The sequence below is a fragment of the Pleurodeles waltl genome, chromosome 7 (genome assembly GCF_031143425.1).
Source record: "Pleurodeles waltl isolate 20211129_DDA chromosome 7, aPleWal1.hap1.20221129, whole genome shotgun sequence".
NCBI lineage: Eukaryota > Metazoa > Chordata > Amphibia > Caudata > Salamandridae > Pleurodeles > Pleurodeles waltl.
The window spans coordinates 123461638-123482079 of record NC_090446.1 but is presented as its reverse complement, the minus strand read 5'-3'; the positions used below and the strand labels follow the sequence as shown (position 1 = coordinate 123482079).

The 20442-nt window shown below is 43.9% G+C and overlaps 1 protein-coding gene across 3 annotated transcripts in view; it reads right to left on the bottom strand.

Moving 5' to 3' along the window:
• The window catches only part of UCKL1 (uridine-cytidine kinase 1 like 1), a 332854-nt gene that overhangs the window by 247740 nt on the left and 64672 nt on the right, over positions 1-20442 (bottom strand). The gene's annotated exons all lie outside the window — the stretch shown is intronic.

Here is a 20442-nt window from a genome sequence, read left to right as displayed (position 1 = left end):
CAGGTTTTTATCCTAGATGTCATCATAAATCCTCCAGTCAGAGGCACTGGAGCACAACCCTTACACCAGGCGCCTCACGTATAATTCATTGTGTTCTGCTTGAAGCTGTTACACGTAGGTGTGAGGATGATGCGGTTGAGACAAGTAATCAGTAAGATTAGTTATGCCTGATCAGTATTTAAAATACAATCTTGTAGCAGTATCATCCATTTCTACCTACGCAGGCAGGGAAGGTGGATGAGGAACAGATTCAAGAACTAGAAGTGTTATCGGCCTTTTTGGTCTGTGATGATCTTCGAGTGATGGCTGAATGATATAGGTAAATATTTCAGCAGTCTCACTTTTTTAGCAATCATTTTATATTTCTGAGTATCCAGTATGGAATCCCTCAAGTCGAAGCAAAGTGACAAAACTTTTGGGTGTCCACTGGTCAGGTGTCTTTGTGTAAAAGTATAGTTCCTGGAATCCACTACCAGTTCAATTGTTTTGATAGGTAGAGGTTCCTCATGATGGAATCATACAACTACAGTGCATGTTTTGTGGCCTGGAGTGCCTTATGTTTTTTGTGGTCAACAACCCCACCACATCTAGGAGCTTCAATGTCCTTTGATAGTTATGTGAGGAAGGCAGCTTGGTCAACTATGACTATATTGTCTATAACATTTTTTGCTGGATGACTCTTATTCTTATATTCAAGAAGGGTCTCGCCTAGAATAGGTGTGGGTGATACACCATCACTCAATCATGTTTTTGTCAAAGATGGTTCAGACTAAATTCCAATACATGATCCCTGATGTTGAGACAAATTGTATTTATCACTCTGGAGTTGAGAAAAATGCAGGAGTTACTATGGAAATTTGAGAGGTTACTGAAAAGATAAAGTAAGTTTAGCAGTGCGTTCAGCCAGAGGAGCTTGAGGTATGGAATTGTCTTGACTTGATTTTACAGGTTTGCAGAATTAAGGCAGAAAAAGCTTAGAGTGGAGAGCGTGAGGTATTGAACATACATTATGGGAAATAGCAAATTAGAGAAGTTATGTAGTTGGATTAGTGCCTGCCCTGTAGTGTAGAATCAATTAGAGGAAATAGGGACAGAATGTAGGTAGCTGACCATACCTCTCCTCTGGTCAAAATGAGCAGATATACCGAGGTTCAGGGCACTGATTTAAGAAGTGGCCGCTGTATGTTAGGGTGAAGATGGTCAATGCATCCGTCACCCTGGCTGGACTCCCGAATGCCTTATCCGGAGATCTTCACCAGACCTGCGGGGATCTGTCTTCACAGGGGCTGCCGCCACAGCGATTTCTCTGAAGATACAAAAAGTTTGCTGTGTGTGTCATAATTCACACTAAACATTTTTGTTTTTCAGAAACAAGTGCTCAAAGCAGGAGTTTTTTTATTAGAAGCAAAGCCCTAACAGCCCCACATCCTAGGAGTTTTCTCCCATGGTCTAGGGGGCATTATTTTTTTCTGTTTGTGACAAGACAGAGAAAAAGGACATCTCACCCTATGTACACTCCAAATCAAGCTCCTCCAACAAGTAGCTCCTCCATGGTACAGTTCAGCTTACTAAATTAGAAGAATGTGCTTCCCTGAATTAGGTATATTTACACTGTGTGCTCATTTTCAGAAGTCTTCATCTGATGCGTGGAGATGGCTTTGTGGGTGGCCAAAATATACCTGAAGCTAGAGGTTAGGGTTACTACTATGGTTACCTTGGTGGCAGGGGCATTGTAATATGGCTGTTATGCCATTACCCTAGTAGAGAAATCCAAAACTGGAAAAAAAAAAAGCTTTTAAGGTTTCGCCTGAGATTGTGAGCAGGCTCTTCTACTTCCTACGAAAACACTAAAGTACTCTATAAAGTGGCTTTTAGCCAGCCCATTACTTACCATTGGCTCGCTTTATTCTCAATCCTATTTTCTTTCTTTTCATTGGTACCGGCGCATGTCGGCTTCAATACGTATTATGTTTTTGTTTCCTTCGCTGGAGCATTGACCAAGTACTGATTTATTTCTTGATTAGTGTTCTTCCTCGCTGTATGTGCTTGGAATGTGGTACGTTTAATGTAGGTGTGTATTGCTTGTATATTCTTTTTACATACTCTTAGGCTGCTCTATCTTGTTTTTTAGCTGCTGTTATGCCCCTTCATTTTACTTTTTGATCTTGAGCCCACTGCTCCCTCACTCGCTGTTTGCTTTCCAGATTTTTCAAAATTTCTCCTCCAGTGAGCTGCGTTTCCCCGGCCTGTCTGTTCTGAGCTCATGACAATACAATTTACTATCTTTTAATAAAGTTACATGTTAAAAAAACACATTTACTAACAGCATTTGTTCATCATACCATACTATACAATTTCAGATATACCATATCATACTGTAAAATGACAGGTCATACCATACCATGACAGGTTCTCCCATATCATACCATCCAATCAAGTAACCCTCTGCCCACCACTCAACCTCCAGTCCCACCCTGAACCCTCACCCCCGCTTACCTCTACACACACCTGAACCCTAAAGTCACACTTTCCTCTGTTTACGTCTACCCAACCCAAGACCTTAAAATCACAATTTTTACATAACAAAAAAAGAAGGTTATTTTAAAAAACATTTACCTGAGTGGTCAAATAAGGCATGGTAAGGGCACAAACACTTACCTGTGTGGTATTTACCTGTATGTATACCTGCATGATAAAGACTGCATGGCAAACATCCTGTGTGGTAAAGGCTGTGAGTTAAGGACTGTTTCTCTTTGGGAGAGACACAAATGTTTTGTGTTCACTGTTGGCTATTTTATGCCCTTCAATATGTTTGCCAATCAAGGAACCCTCTGCCCACCACTGAACCATCCAGTCCCACCCTGAACCCTCACCTCTGCTTACCTCTACACACTCATGAACTCTAAAGTCACCCTTACCTCTGTTTACATCTACCCATCCCTAGACCCTAAAAATCACACTGTTTTTAAATAACATAAAAAGTATGTTATTTAAAAAGAAAATTCACCTGTGTGGTAAAGTAATGCATGGTAAAGGAACAAATACTTACTGCGTGGTATTTACCTGTATGATAAAGACTGCGTGGGGAAACATCTTGTGTGGGAAAAGCTGTGAGGTAAGGACTGTACATCAGGAGGGACACAAATGTTTTGGGTTTACTGTTGGTTATTTTATGCCCTTCAGTATGTTTGTCGATCAACGTTGTTTTTTTTATGCCTTTCGCTATGTTTGGAGGGCTCCTTCACCTCTGACATTGTTGCCATCACTGGGTCTCCTGACACCCTGTACTTTTAAGTCTTGCCTGAGACAGTACATGCTCGGTCGACTGCAAGACATTCTGCTTACTTACGGAGCTCAAAGCCCGACAATTGCCCGCTATTAGTTGGCTCCATTGTCACTCATTTCTTTGCTTCTTTTTTGTCAGCAACATCCGGCTTTACTTTCCTTTTGTTTGCTTGTCCCTACACTGGAGCATAGCTCAAGTAATGCTTCCCTTGCCCAGTGTCCTTTTACTGCTAGCTGCTGTTAGAGATACTTTTTTTTCTTTTACTTGCACCACCTTCCCCCTCCTCCAGCCGGATTGTTGCTTTCCCTGATTCCCCATCCTCCTCCTGCGTTGTTGCTTGTCCGGTCTGCCCCGCCCCCATTGTTGCTTGCCTCATCCATCCCCCTTCTCCTTGCTTTTTCGTTGCTTCCCCCTCCCAAACCCCACGCCAACATTGTCAAGATCCTGCAAAGACGCAAATGGTACTTCACACCGTGCTCTGCATTGCGTGTTCTTCATGTGGGGCCAAAACGGCAAACATCAACTTGGAACTAAAATAATTTAACACTTATTTAAAGCAGGGAATATCCCATACTAAGAAAACAGCCTCTCGCAACCAGTGCTGGCCGCGTCATAGTGGTTTTTTTTTGTTGTTGTTTTAAACTTTCAGACATGCTGCTGTACAACATGGCTAACGAAATTGACAAAGCCAGAAGCCCTTCCATAAGCGAGACCTACTGGCTTTGCTAAAGCTCGTTTTGACATTACTGCTGGCAACAATACCTAATGCAGTTAGTTGATCACTGTTGATAATCTTGCTTAGGGTTGGCACCAATGTAAACTTCACGGATGTTGTCACAATCACAGAAATTATAATTTTAGTGAGTACCTTGGGATGACCATTGAATGTAACTAGCTCTTATTCCAGAAAATGATGGTGACTCTTGCTCTAAATAGGAGTGATATATGCCCTTACCCAGGCAGCCCCCTAAGGTAGCATGGGCGCCGAAATTAGAAAACTGACAGTCTGCCCGACTCAAAGTAGAGCAGGTTTGCAATGTATATTTTACCTCCACTAAATATTAAAGTAGGGTTACAGTGAGGAAAATGGAGATGGTTTTGCAATCCAAGGTGGGAATCTGGAATGATGAAAGGTGAAAGAGCAGGGGAGAGAAAGTGTGTGAGCACGGTGTTGGATAATGGGTGAAAGTAGATAGGAGTGAAGGAAAGGGAATCCAATGGAAGAGAAGAGAGTGGAAAGGAAGAGCAAGAACAGGGGAGGGTGATTGGGTGAGTGTATAGAAAAAGAATACCAAAAAGGGCAGAAGATGGGAAGTAGGATAGATAGGGAAGGGATAGGAAAGGGGAGAGAAGCGGAGGAAGAAAAAGTAAACTAATGTCATAAGAAAAAAAAGGAAAGGAGAAGAAAGGGAAGAGGAGACGAGACTGAAGAAGGGAAAGGGAGGTGAAGAGGGTTAGCATGGAAATGGAAGGAAAGTGCAGTTAAGGGAGAGGAGAAAGGAAGGGAGAAGAGGAGAACAGAGGGGAGCTAGAGGAGAGGGAAAGAGCGGAGCAGAACTTGGAAGGGAAAGGGAATGGGATTGAAGGAGGATAGGAGATGAGACAAGACTGGGAAAGAGAGCTGAAAGGAGTCTGCAGGGAAATGTGAAGGAAAAGGATACAAGAGAAAAAGGTAAAGGGCAGGTAATTTGATGGGACATGGACAGGAGGAAATGAAGAGAAGGGGATGGAGGGAAGGGAGAGGAAAGGAGCGGGAAGAGAAAGGGTGGTAAGGGAGACAGGAAGGAAATGAAGAAGGGAGGGAATGGTATGAGATGCAAAGAGGAGTAAATAGAGCTGTGGTTGAAGGAAAGGAGGGACGAGGGAGAGGAAGGAAAGGTAAAAGAAGGTAAAGGGGTTGCGGTAAGAATACAGGAGGGGGAGATAGGGAATGGATGGGAAGGAAAGGGATGGGGAAAAAGTGGAGAGGAAGGGGAAGGTAGGAAAGGAAAAAAAGAAAGGCAGGGGAGGTAAAAGCAGGGAAGAGATAGGCTAGGGAAAGGAAGGGACCGGAAGTGAAGCATAGGGATAAAGAGGACAGGTGAAACAAGAGATACAGAAAGCGGTAGGGAAGTAGAGGTGGCAGGAGAAGAGATAGGGGAGGAAGGAAAACAGGGAAGGGAGGAGGGCAGTGAAGAAGGAGTGGATATGGAGGGGAAGGGATATAGGGGGCAGTGAGGGAGGAGAGAAAAGAAGAGAAAGTAGAAGAGATAAGGACGACAGATAGGATCGGTAAGGAAGGCACAGAGGAGTGATAAGGAAGGATGGGAGAGGAGTGATAAGGAAGGTGGGGATAAGAGTGTTAAACAAGGATGGGAGAGGAGATATAAGGAGGGGTGGGAGAGATAAGGCGGGGTGGGGAGAGATAGGGATGGAAAAGAGGGGGGAAATGGAAGAATGGAGCGGAGTGATAGGGATGGAAAAGAGAGGGGAGGAAAGTGAAGAATGGAGGTGAGAGATAGGGATGGAAAAAAGAGGTGGAAAGGGAAGAATGGAGGGGAGAGATAGGGATGAAAAAGAGGGAAGAGTAGGAAAGGAAACGAAAGCAAAGGAGTTAAGGGAAGAGAGGGAATGAGAGAGAGTGGAAAGATAGGGAAGGAGGGAAGAGAAAGGAAGATGGGCAATGAAGGGGAGAGGAGAGGGAAGAAGAAATCGGAAACTGCAGGTGAAGGAAGGAGGAACGGAGGTACATGTAAGGGAGGGACAGAAAGACAATGGGAGGGGAGGGGAAAAGAGGAGTAGGAAAAGGAAAGGATAGGAGATTGGGAACGAGAGGAGGGGAGATATGGAAGAAGAGAAAATTCACAGGAGGCAAGAGGACGAGAAGGGGGAAGAGAATGAAAGTTATGAAGAATAGAAGTGTAGCGCAGAGAACTGAGAAGTGGAGATATGGAAGGGAAGAAGAAAGATAAGGGGAGAAGGGAGATGAAGAAGGGAAGTGAATGGAAGAAAAGGGGAAGAAAAAAGGGTGGAGTCAAAGTAGAAGTAATGGAAGGAAAGATAAGCGTAAAGGGATGGAGAGGTTTAAGGAGAGATGGGGTAGGGAGAAGGGCCGGAGAAAGGATGGCGGTGGGAAAGAAGGGACTGCATTGTGAGGGAAAGAGGGAGAGGCGGGGAAAGGAGAGATAAGGAGGAACGGAAGGGGAGGGGAAGGGAAGGGAAGGAGGGGAATGAAGAGGTGAGATAGGGAAGGAGAGAGAATGTGGGAATCGATGGATAAGGAAGAGGAGGGGATAGATGAGGAAGGCGAGAAGAAAAGTAAGGAAACGTAGGGGGACAGATAGGGAAGGAGAGGGGACGAGAGAGGAAGGGAAGGAAGGGAATGGCAGTGGTGGGAAAAGGAGAGCAGGAACGAGTGGAAAGAATGGAAGGGGATGAAAGTGGGTTGGCGGGGAAATGAAAGGGAATGTGAAGGGAGAAGAGAAAGGTAAAGTGGAGGGAAGTTGCTGAGAAGGGATGGGAGAGAACAGTGAAGAGGAGCGATACTGAAGGAAAGTGAAAGACGGGAGTGAAGGGGAAAAGGAATGGGAGTGGAGGAGGGGGAAAGTAGATATAGGAAGGGTAGGGAATAGAAGGGGAGTGGAGATACAGCGAGGGAATGCTAGGGAAGGGAAATTACAGGGAATAGCAGGGGAGTGGAAGGGAAGGGAATATGAAAAGAGAGAAGGGTAAAAGGGAACGGGAGAGGAAAGAAAGGGAAGAAGGGTAGGGGAAGGGAAAGGAGAGGAGAGATAGGAAAGGAAGGGTATGCAAGGGAAGTGGAAAGGAGAGGGAAGGGGAGGAGACAGCAGGGTAGGAGAGGGAAGATGAAACCGATATGGAAGGGAATGAAAGCGGAGGGGGCTGATAGGGGATGAGAAGAGAAGTGGAAAGTGTAGGCAAGAGAATGGAGGAGAAAGGAATGTAAAGGGAGGAAAGTAAAAGACGAAGGGCAGGTGAGGTAAAGGAAGAAAAGGGTTAGGAAATAAGAAGGCATGGGATGTAAAAAGGATGGTAAACAGTGGATTGGGAAGGGCATATAAAGAAACGGATTAGCAGGGATGGCGAGGGGGGCCAGAGTTAAACTCGGAAGGGGTCAAGAGGCAAAAGGAAGGCTGTATAGTAGAAGAATGGGTATGGGAGACGTAAGTGGATGTAAAGGAAGATCGAATGGGAAAAGAGGAAGGAAAGAATGAGAAAGGGTAGAGAGGTTGAAGGGAAGTGTAAGGGAAGATGTGTGGCAGGGAATTACAGGAGCTGTGAGGGTAAGAGAAGTACCGAGTATGAATGGAACGTAAAGGTGTTAGGAAGAAAGGACTAGCTGGATTGCGTATCAAAAGTTAGAAGGTAACTGGATGAGGGTAGAGGAATAGTAGTGAGGGTAAGAAACAGAAGTTATATAACAGAAGGGAAACAGCAGGAAAGGAACTGGAATGAGAGTAGGAATGCGTGGTGGGGTAGGGGGAGAACAGGGAAAGTGAATGGATTGGAGGAGAGAGGGAAGCTGGGTGGTGGCAAGAAATGGGTTAGGAGTGAAAGGAGCGGATTATACAGTTGGGAAGCATAGGGCTGAGGGCCTACGAGTTTCAAAATGGGGTGCAGTTGGATTTCAAGTTACGTTTTCAGTTCGGTTTGACTTTCAGTTGATTTGATTTAGTTTAATCACTCACCTTGTCCTGCTAAACCCACCACTGTCCCTTCCTCTTCTGGGGCCTGTTCAGCCTGTGCAGCTTCTACCTCTCACTGTCCCAGCTCCAGCACTGGTCCTCCCCGTCCTGTGGTCAACTGTGCAGTGCTGAGGCTCCCTGGTTACCGGCCTTTTATACCAACGCCACGTCACAATGAAGACTTTTCAGCATGTCATCGTACATCACCATTTTTTTCGGGTGATACCATGTGTTTGGATTTACCAGGGGGGCGCATGTAAGGCATGACTATTCGTGTTTTTTTTTTTTAAGAAAAAAACAAATATTTGGCCACAAAAATGATCCTGCGAGGAACCTGTAAAAGTACCCCAAGAGAGGTCTCTCCTGTTTTTCCGTGCTGCAGTGGAGGCCTCTCCTCGGCATGTATCGTGCGTCTAGTGACGTCACATTGTAGGGCCTGTGATGTCTTACCAGTTCCATTCACCGAGATCTGCTCCTGGCGCTGCTGGGAAGGGAGGGAATTTCAGATTAATTTTAGAAGATGGTTTTGTCCCAGTCTTCGTTTAAGATAAATAATATTTTCAACTTAAGGCTTGTTGCCACGGCCTGCCCGCACAGCGCACCTTGTAAGTGCATATTAAACGATGTACTGGGCCACATCCTGTGTCTGTCCTCCTCCCCTCGAATATTGTTCAGGAATCCACCTTCCTTTCAAGGAGTACAAATGCCATTAGAAACGATAACTATATAAATTCGCGAAGGCTGATTATTTAATCCAGTGGACAGATGGGCCGAGTCCTGGAGTCTCCCCTTGGAGACCTCTAGTTCAGACCCTGCGCAGCGGGTAGGTCATTCACTGCTTCGGAATAAATCCGTAATGCTACACATTCGCAGTGCCCAGAACACTAAAAACAAGCATTTACAATTGGGTCTCGCGTTTGCTCAAGTTAGAGCTATAAGCGTTGTAAATTACTAACTGGACTTTTCTTGCCACAAAAACTGAAAATAAAAAGTAAAACAGTTTCACATAAACGAGCCGTGACGGAGCCACACAAAAGGAAAAATAAGTTCGCTCGCAGTCAAAGTTATCGGCAAACGTGCAATTATCCACGTAACAGGGTCGATGGCCAAGGCAGCAACAAAACCGCCCCAAGGGGAGACAAACGTAAAGCATTTATCAACGAAAAGAAAGGACAACGAAAGAGTGATGGTGATGGGGGTGCGTTGGGCGTGGTTACATACCAACACGTCGGAAAAGGGTCTGTTGTGCCACTGCGTCACAACGGTGATTCTCTAATAAGGAATACCATATATCGTTTAAGTGACTTCTTTTTCAAATAGAGATGCACATACAATTGCCATCGCTTAAATTCAAACGAGCCTGGTTTTTAAGTGTACTTCGCTAATGGCTGTCAAAATGCACGCTCTGGTCAGAGATACTTGGTATAACAGAGACTGTCACACTACGAGTCAGGAGCATCCCACAGAGACCGGGATCGCCAGTAGCAGAGAGAAAAGGGGGGGGGGGGGGGGGGAGGAGTGAGGAGACGGAGAGAGGGGAAACAGTGTTTGAGATAAAAAGAATCTAAGTACGAGTGGTGAGAATGAGGAAAGACAAATGAAAGCGAGGGAAAGAGTCGAGAGATGGACGAAGTGTTAGAGGAGTAGAGAGAGACAAATGAAAGTGTGAGAATGATCAAAGAGCAGGAAACCCCTAAGAAGTGTAAGGCTTTCCTGACAACCCAAAACATTTTGGAATGTATTATTGCTGCTTCCTCAGACTTTTACATAATGTGGAAACTCTGCTTTTAATGCATCATTTATGCATGCTGGTGTCCAGATTTAGTTCCCACGCCACGACCACCCCGTCCACCATCAGTAAAAGAAGCCTGGCTCGCTCAGTCCAGTTCAAGGCAGATATCTACGGTGCACAACTTTGAAAGTTCACCACCTGCCACTGGCTATTGCTCAGATTATAAGTAATGACCCATTTGCTGGGTTTAAATCCTGTGGATCCACTCAGCGTGTCACCTTCCAAGACCAAAAAAAACGAGTACCATTGAGTTGGGTATCAAACATCTATTATTCACTGCAAAGGTGCCCCAATGGTAAATGTAAGTTTTACAAATGCACATTTTGTTATATCATTTTACTTATTCCCATTACGTTCCTGATATCACAGGCTGAAGCCTCAGACAGAAGCCTAAGGTAACAAATAGTGGAGCTATGACTGCATTCACAGTACCCAAACATAAAAAGTACATATCACCATGGTGGTATTCACAATGCAATTATATTTAAAATATATATTGGCATGTCACATTGCCATTGCTCTTGCATGAAAACATAAGTTATAATGCAAGGTTACACAGTGCACAGTGAAAGAAAGTTCCCTGGGGGAGAATGTTGTGTATTAATTACATCCTCTTTTGACTGTTGTGAGTACAGGGTGCTTTGAAGTGCATCACTTACATGCAATAGTCATTTGGGGTAGAGGTGTGAACCCTAGCATGCCCATTTGCCCCATCCCTTTGTCAGCGGTGGCTCCTCCTCTATGGCTCTAAGGGGGAGGACTGTCACCTCCCCACCCCACCCCCAGCAGCTGCAAAACTTTAAAAATAAAAGATAATAAACAATGTTTATTATTGTTTTTTATAGGGACAGGGCCACTGGGGGTGAAGACAGAGAGGAGAAGTGGTGTGCACTCCCCTCAGTGTGCATGTGTGTTTGGCTGGCCGTCTCAGGGCAGCCAAACACACATGCGCACCGAGATGTCTTCAACCCGAGTTGCATTGACAGGTTGGAGACAGAAGGCACAGGCTCCCAGTCTGACTGGGAGCACAAAGCCAGGGTGCTCATGCCAATCCTGAGGCTGCTCTCATGCTGCCAGCAGCATGAGAGCAGCATTAGGATTAGCCAGAGGGCAGGCTAGGAGCCTGTGCCTGCCTGCAGTAGAGACCTGAAGAGTGGCGATGCAGCCATGCAGCAGGTATCACCTCCCGCCACTCTGCCCTGCCACCAGCTGCGACTGCCCTCTGTATATATCTCTGATAAAGTCATACAGTTTCGATCTAGGCTGCTGTCCAATGTGCTTTAGTCCCAACTGGACATTAGGTTTCACAAGTGTTTATTCAGGACAGCCATAACTCCCAAGTTATATTTCAATTCTATTCTTTTTTTTACCAATGTTAGCATCCCAGTATGCTTTAAAAAGTATTGCTGTTCATATATCTTGCTAAAAACACTTGAAGCGAAAACAGTAACAACTCAAACAAGCATTTGCAATGTAATAGGTCTCGCATTTGCTTAAGTTAGAGCTACTGGCATAACTGGACTTTTCTTGCCACATAAACTGGTCAAACCTGCCGCATAACTTGGTCCTTTCTGCCAGATAATTCCAGTAGCCCTACATATAACTAAAGCACTTCTATTTACCTTCTTCGTCTATCTGCAGCAAAAAAATGAAAATATTGCCATTTAGCATCCTAATTTAAATCTGCCACGCTAATTAGAATAGAATACAATATTTGACCGTTCTCCCCCCCTACCCCCATATCATGGGACTTTAAGTTTACCCTCTGGGGGAAAATGACCCCAACACCAACACATCTCACACCACTAGCAAAGAGATATCATTTGCATACCTGAGCAGCCTAATTCCTTCTCATTCTTCCCCCTTATCCTTCACACCCAGTGCTGTACCCATTTGCAAGCTACAGGCATAAACTCTCTATAAACACTTATCCCCAGAATATTCCCCTTACGAGACCTCTAGCTGGCAATAAACAATGTCATCACGTATACCTTTCCACATACTACCAACGTATGTCCGGTGGCTCAAACTCAGAGCCTGTTTTGGCCCCTTTCCTTGTGCCTCCTACCCCCCTTTTTTCTTTCTTTTCTTTGTCAGTTCTTCATGTTGTGTTCCTTTGTATAAAATGTACTGTGGCCTCGACTGCCTTACCTGGCATATAATATACTGATAATCATTGCCGAATACCACTAGATTGCCCTTTATCTACCTTATGTACCTTTGAAAACTTTCAATAAACTGAATTTATGCAAACAAATGGAACAGAACATCACTTTCACAGCTACACCTTCACAGTTGCTGGCTGACTAACAGAAACGCTGGGGGAAGGCTTGGAGTTGAAATATTAACAAGCGAGCAGCAGTGTAACATTCTGTGTGCGACTGCAAAGTAACATCTAAAATCATGTACCTTCCCTTTTCTATGTCACTTTGGATCGTTGAAGCAACAGAAAGGCAGTAAAAGTACTGCTCAAGCTCCAACACGACACACACAGATGAGTTACTATATTGTTAGCTTATCATGGGCCAAGACGCAGTTTTATGGCATCTGCCGTTTATGGGTAAATTGGTAACAGAAAAAATCCAACTTTGAAGATGGGGCTTTGCGTTTGACACGAGAATCGCAACAATACGTGTAATATGCAGTTTTTAAGCGAAGCTAAATGCTTCCCTTTGAATAAAATGTACATTTAATGTAACCAAAGTAGACAGAAGGCAAAGAGATACTGTTCGACAAGGCTTCTAAAGGCCCACGCAAGGGTACAAAGTGAACCCAAGAACACTTTTAAATACAAATAGGAGAGGCCAAATCAAAGAGGCATATTTTTATTACTAAAATGTGCACATGTAGGATGGTTGTCATTAATCTACATGGGCGGTACTGCATTCAATCAAGTCTTTATCTGCACACTTAGTGACATACACATTCTACTCTTGGAGTGATGAAATATATTATTAATAACATGTTACCATCGAGTTAGGGCAAGGCAAGTTTTTTGTTGAATAGATCTTATGAACATATTTTAATAAACACCCCATGTGTTTGTAGTGTTAGGGATCCCACTGGAAACGAAGTGTTGTTATAAAAACCCAAAAAACACACACAATTATACAGCCATAGGATGATATCCGACATTGCAACACAACTCCAGTCACCCTGGATATAGAGGTCGACGTACTTGTATGGCCATGCACACAGGATCGTTGAAGGGCTACTAGTATATACTTGGACATTTTGCCTAGATCAGGAAAAACGCTAGGGTTGACCCTGGGACGATGTCAGAGCACATGCTCTTTAGCACATTTAATATTGGTGTGTTGTTTATTAAGGGTTTTAGAATATAGTCCTAGTTTGGACGGGTTTTCCCAAATTGTTATTTTTTTTCCTGAACAAGGGGAGGTAGTGTTCTTTCCTGAAACAAAACTGTTTTGTGTGCAATATATACATGCCCTGCAGATTACCGTAAAATGTGTGATCCATTGAATATTCTGAGGGTTCCATATGGGTCAGTTGCCAGAGTAACTTAAGACTTGAGGGCACAGCAGAACGGCCTGTTGTTGCTACTATTCCTTCGAAGCATGCGTCTACAGTTGCTAAAGAAAAGTTATCAGTGTATAGCTGTGAATGCTCTCCATTACTAAAGTGCAGCCTACGTGCTGTAAAAAAAGCCTCCGGAGAGCTTCAAACATTTAACCCTTATGATGAAAACTGCAACACTCTTCAAGCATACTGACCTCCATTGATTTCATTGAGCTCTACTAAAAAGCACAAAACATGACCAGTCTAAGAGGGCCGAACAGTTGAGAGCTATGCTGCAGGGAACAAGTAACAAGTCTAGCACACCCTTCGTCTGGCGAGACCACTCACGTTTAACCCATGTCCCACCCACCTGGTTCTGGATCTCAACTACCACAGAAAATCCCACTGAACCGCTCCCTTGTGGTGTAGTCCACAGGCCACCATTAAGCTATTGTTTGTTGCTTTCTTTAGCAAACTCCTTTTCTCCTCGTCCCAATGTTAATTTTGAAATTCGCTCTCTAGCATCAGCAAATCAGCACCCTTCATAAAGAACGCGACCTGAAAGGAAAACCTGACCAATCAACACTGGTCTTGACAACAAAGGACAAAATCAGAACATTGAATGAAAAAAGGAACAATGACCGCTGTAAAACGTAGCAAGGCCACCACAATGCTACGAATCATAATACATTGAAAATTGTCACTGCGCCATTTCAGAAAGGGGAAGACTGCATAGTTTCTGTTTAAAATTGATAAGCATCTGAAGGGTAATGGGCAGCGATGCAGTGGAGAACTCTACCAAAACCAGGCGTCACCATAAAATTTCCTTCTGTACACGCCTAAGCTCAATTAAAAGATAGTATGTTTGCTGGTGTCCGTTTTTTTATGACCTTCTATTCTGTCGAGCAGAAGTAGAATGTTGGTAGTCGCGTCGGAAGCCAATACTAAAAAAAAAAAAGTAGTCCTGGAAAAAGCCAACATTCATAGAGAATGCTAGATTAGGTAAAGCATGTAATGTAAGCAGGAGAAACATGGTTGTGTTAGCTGAGAGCAAGAATGCTCTGCAAATGAAAAGGGAAGCTTCCCCAAACACAAGCAGGAAACCAAGAAAATAAAAGTGTCCCCTAAAGAACAGATAAACATGACAAAGCGCAATTATACTGTAGTTAGTCCCTGCTCCCAAAGAGAAACAGGAGGGACAAAGAGGCATGACTGACCACTATCAAGCAAGGATTTTTAAATGACACTCAAATGAAATGGCTTTAAGTCCACAGAAGAAGTATACAAAAGGCCGTACTCTTGCGCTCGACCTAAAAAGGAGAAAAGAAAATCAACTGTGTTGTTTACAGTCTTTATATATTGTAGTAATGTTTGATATACCCTTCCTCATGTAAACACACCCCTTATTTATGCTGTTGTCAATAATGGAGGCCAGGTCGCCCCAATCCGCATACTCTTGCCTACAGGCCCGATAATAAACCTACTATCTAAATCACAAAAAGCTATCAAACAATAAATCTGATTACCGAGTGGTAAAGTGAAATGTTCACAGGGAAAAATAAATTGTGATTTAACAGCATATGGGTAGGTTCTCTGTGCATACACATAAAACCATCACACCAACTCAGTTTGTCAGAATTTATGAGCATCACTTTCCCATTGCTGCTGTTATAACAAAATTCAGGTTTAAGGTAAATAAAAAAAAAGAGTCAAGCTCTAGAATCAAATATCTCAATCGCATCACAAATCCTAAACAGTTAGGTTTGCAGAGGAAGATGGCACTCCATACACAGATGACTGGAGGCAGGAAGCTTAAATAGAATGATTTTTTCTTTGTTACAGGGGCCTTAATCATACGGGCAAACCCCCACTGTGACCGCCGATGACTCAATGCTCACTCCCTGGCTTTATCTCCCAACTGACCAATGTATAGCTTCTTCCTCAGAACAAGTAATGCATGAATCACACACAAACAAGCACACACACACCAATCAAACACAGAAGGAAACTAAACACCGAATATTACAAACTCCCCTCCTTCACAAGGCCCAAGAAAACCAAGTGACAGTACAGGCTGAGGCAAACAGATAACAACAACATGGGATATTTTTTAGACACACAACTAAAATACTCAGCACAGACCAATACTAAATACCACCTCTTTGAGGTCTTTCCACCCCTCACTTTAATAACAATGCTCACTACCTGATGACAAAACCACAACTAACTACCCCATATTCGGGTATTCTCCGCCATTTTCTTCTAAAAGTATGCAGAATCGGCCGACAAGAATGAAACTAACTTCCTGTAGGAACAAAAAATGAGTACTCAAGACCCCGTAAAATATATGGGCACCCTGAGAAAGGTGGAGGAAGAAAAGCAGCCATCACAGCTCCGACAGGAACAGCCAGGGTGGAGCAAATAATGAGTTATTATGTAGCACAAAAAGAAGGAAATATGATGAGAATGGCACAAGGCAGAAGATAAGTGAGTGAAAAGGGATTGAGAGGTGAAATTTCAAAGGGCTTCATCTACACTGTACACTGTAAAAGAGAGATGCAAGGTGCTTGAGACTATTGCCCCTAAATGGAAGAGGTGCACTGCTAACAGAACGCGAGAAGGGTGCTGATATCAAAATTTACAAACAAGGTGAGGGCACTAGCTCAAGTGAATGGGGAGGCGAGGGAGCCAGAAGTATGGCTGACCAGAGATGAGATGTCTCAAAGTCCCATCAAGGCAAGAACATGCATCATCGTACTGGGTGGAGATTCACCCGGGAGACCAGGTGAAATGGATGTGAGCATGGAGAGTTCTGTGGAATGGGAACTGAAAATATTAAAGAAAGAATGATGGAAACACTGATTTTTCAGTGATAAGAGGCGTAAACCTTCACCAGATGCAATATTATACAAAGTGGCTCCTATACAGAACACTTGAATTTTTACACAATATTAACCCCAGGATGCAAGATAAATGTTTTCAATATTTTAAGGAGAGCGCAGGAAACTGTTGGCACACTATTTGTGACTGTCCAAAAATAGCAGGATATTGGGCATCTATCAATGAACACTGTATTAGTATGCTTAACATTGATTTTGCGCATGACACCCAAGCCATTATACTGGGGTGTTCGTGAATCTGAGAATGCGGGTGGTGGATAAAAAGAAGCTATTTCTGGTCACACCACTGATAACCAGATCCCTAATCCTCCAAAATTAGAAGTCCAAGGCTCCTCCTACCTTTTACAATGGCAACGAAAATTTGAAAAGATAAACGGCCCAGAATGTTGCTATGCCTTAAGATCTGGTTTGTATAAAAAATGTAGGAAGCTATGGGCCAGATTATGAAATATATGTGTTCTATGAATGTTTGTAATCATGGTAGCCTGAACCAGGAAGATGGGGATATGTATGTAGGTTAGTGTGCTAGAGTCATATTTAATCAAGTCATTGAATGAATTTTCTGAATTGTCTTGTCTGATATGCATTGTATTCAAGTGAACTCACTGAATAAAAAGAAAAAAATAAAGACGGAAACATCAGAGATTAGGAGTGAAACGGAGGCTGTGCCCTCTTGTTCCATTACAGGACTTCCTCTAGAGTGGAATCTTGACTCCAATTGCATGTCTTCCTCTTTCTGGCTTTGGGGGCAATCTCATTAGGAAAGGGTGTGGTTTTATTTATGGTGGGTCTTCCAGAGAGGGGGTTACATCTAATGCTGTTTCTGTTTTAAGTGTTTGTGTCTTCAACTTTAGTTCATTTTGGATCTTCTTTTGTTGGAAGCATTTTCTATCTACATAGATATATTTATGAACTTTCATGCCTGGTTATCTTGTGACAGGGGCTATGTACAGACAACATGGACTGATCTACTTTACCCATAGGGTTTTGGACTTCATCCTGGCTGGTTGCTGCCCTCTCTCGCTTGACTGCATATGGTAAATGACAACGTTGATGCTGTTTTCTTTTTATGAAGGCCGACTTATGTTTTCTGTCTACCATTTATCAGCCCTCAATGGGGCCTGTTGCGGTGATTGCTTCTGATGGGTTCATGGTTAGGGCCAACACACAGCTGCAACATGTCTGTTCTGCCTTACGTCTGTATATTCTTCCGGTCTTCACTCCTGTTTGAAGTGTTTCAGAGTTACAGTTTTGGTCGTTGCCCACCTTTCTTTTATTGTGTGAATTGCTGGTGCTGCTACTATAGGCTTCTGTTTCTACTTCTTTAGATCATTTTTCAGTTTCTATATCCTGATAAAGAAGGCAGTTACACTGCCCATTTCTTCCAAGACTTTACATGGCCAGCAAAGCCTGGGTGAAAGCTGCCACATGAGTTGGGTCAACGCCAGGAGCTGGAAAAACCAGGAGCAGGCCCAGCAGCACCAGAAGTGGAACAGGAACAGATCCAGGCACCGGTGCCACGTCCTCCAGAACAGGAAATAGATCTGAAAGTGACATCAAGGTCTAAGTCAGGGAGTTGTGTCGCCAACCACAATACCTGCCTTCTGTCCAATACTTGGCATGGAAGACTTCCCCTGGAACAAAGCCACCCACTCCTCTGTGTCTCGATAATGGGATCTGAAGAGACTGTGACTCCTTTGCTTCCTGCAACCTCTAGAAGTAAAAGAAGTTCCCTCAAGGTCCTCAGGAGCTGTTTATTGCATGAAGTCAGAAGGCAGAATTACATTTTTAAAATGAAATTCCTCTGAGATTAACTTTGATCTGCATCAAAGTGGGTAGAGAAAAAAGGACTGAGGTTAGAACACCAGGGCTGCACCATACAGAACTCCAACACACAGCATCCCGGGAGGCATGGAATCAAGCTGGAGCCGTGGCGCCAGCTACTGGTGCAGGAGAGTTAAATTAAGTTTTGCAGATCCAGTCTGGTGCTTAAAGGAGATAAAGGAGGTGAGTAATCTGCAGGCAGAAGTATGCAGTAAAAAAGCTGTTAATTGTGACTGGCCCAATAATTACTAGGAAAGGTGAATTTTGTAATCAGAGTGGTGTCACCGAGCAGGGCCACTCTGTAGGCAAATAGCAATGTCAGTCAAGGAGGCAACAAAGCCTTGGCACTTGATAAGAGTTACAGGCATGGGTAGAAGAGAAGAGGATGCTCAGAAAGACATTCTAGGAAGGGTACATCACTGTGAAAATGTGGCTGCCCGAAGACCCAGTGACAGACAGTTTAGACATTTTGGATGCTTCATATACAGTTGGTTTCAGCATGCACTGGGTGGACAATGGTTCAAGGATTATTGGCCAACATCCTTTTGCTGCTTTAAAACCTTCAGAGGAGAATTGTAGGACATAATATATGAAGGATTATTGAGGAAATGAAGCAGGAATAAGGAAATGAATTTAGATGGTGGACAATAACGATAGCCAACTGGGGGAAGACACTGGATTATGCAGGTAGGATATGTACATCCAAATAGGAACAACACTATTTCAGTCAATATTCACTTTTAGAGTACTGGAGGATGGTAAAAGCACAAGGGATCTAGAACCTCCAGCATGATGAGGTGAGAGTACTGCGAGGAGGTCTACATATAATAGTGAAGAAAAACAAGTCTGACCATCACAGTGATGGGGCACATGAGGAACAATTTAGGAGCTGAAATCAAATGCCAAGCAAGGACGGTTAGGTAATACCTCGAAATATGACACAAAGGTGAACTACATTTTTAGCGGCATGAAAGTGGTAAGGGGATTAAAAAGTTTGAAGATGGGAAGATTTAAGGGGTATTCCGAATATGCATAAGACCAAAAGGAAGCAACCTCAAGGAGTTGGGGATGCACTTGTTAGCACAGGAGCAACAAAAGGGTAAGATTAACGAAATGAGAGAAGGAGAAAAATTAAGCTGGGAAAATGGTTTTCAGGTAAATCGGTTATGTAGGTATGGACAAAAGATAAAGGGTAGGGAGCAAAGGATGGACATTAACAGGGTTCATTTATGTTGTATGGGGAGCGAGTGGAGCAGTTTTTGCAGCAGTACAAAGAGGTAGTGATAAACTGGTTAGACCAAGGGGGCAAGAGACAAGGATACTAACTGCCCAGATTGCTGGATTAGGCCAAGCAAGACAGAGAAATGTCCTAAACAACGCGTTGCAAACAACGCGGACATTTCCTACGTAAGCGGAACAACGGTTGCGGGAACAAAGCAAGCCTTTTTCTCAGCCTTAACCACGCATGTGCCAAACTACGCATATGCGCAGTTAACACAGAGAAAAAGGCAGAGAGCAGTCTAGTGGATCGGGAGAGAACGCAGTGAGGTAACGGGGGCTGGGGCACGGTTGGAGGGTAGTTTTAAGGGGTGGGAGTGGATTAAGGATGTAGGGTGGGAAGGGGTGTTGGACTATTTTTTTTAAAAAGTTCTTTAGGGGCGGGCGGGGAGTTTGGGGAAGTTTATTTTATAGGGGCTGGGAGGTTTGAGTATTTTTTTTTAGGGCTTAGAGTTGGGGCGTGGTAGTTTATTTTTTAGGGGTGGGGAAGGTTTAAGGAAGGACAGGAGGAGAAAAGAGGAGGTAGGATCGGGGGAGGACGCGATGAGGTAAGTGAGGTTGGGGCAGGGTTTAGGGGTAGTTTTTTGCAGTGGGGTGGATTTAGGGATTAGGATGGGCAGGGGGGTCGGAGTAGTTTATTTGTTAGGGGCGGGAGTGGAGGAGTTCGAGATAGTTTATTTTTTAGGGCTGTAGGTGGGGGGGGTCGGGTAGTTTACTTATTAGGGGTGGGGGTAGGTTTTAGGGCTCAGGGCGGGTGGGGGTGTCGGAGTAGTTTAGTATTTAGGGGCAGGGTACGGGTCGTTTTTTTTAGGGCTTAGGGTGGATGGGGGTTGGGGTAGTTTGCTTATTAGGGTTGGGGAAAGGTTTTAGGGCTCAGGGCGATGGGGTTAGTTTTGTTTTTAGGGGCAGGGGTGTGGGGTTGGGGTAGTTTATTTAAGGCTTAGATTGGGTGGGGGGGTTGGGGTAGTTTACTTATTAGGGGTGGGGTAGTTTAGGGCCTCAGGACAGGTGGGTTGGGTTGGGGTATTATTTTAGGTTAAGAGGGAGGTTGTATGACAGAACCACGCATGCCCTTTCCACATATGCCTTTACTAAGCATGCTTTTATAACAAAATTTGTTGTAAAGGCATACATGGAAAAGATGCAGTTCTGGTTGCG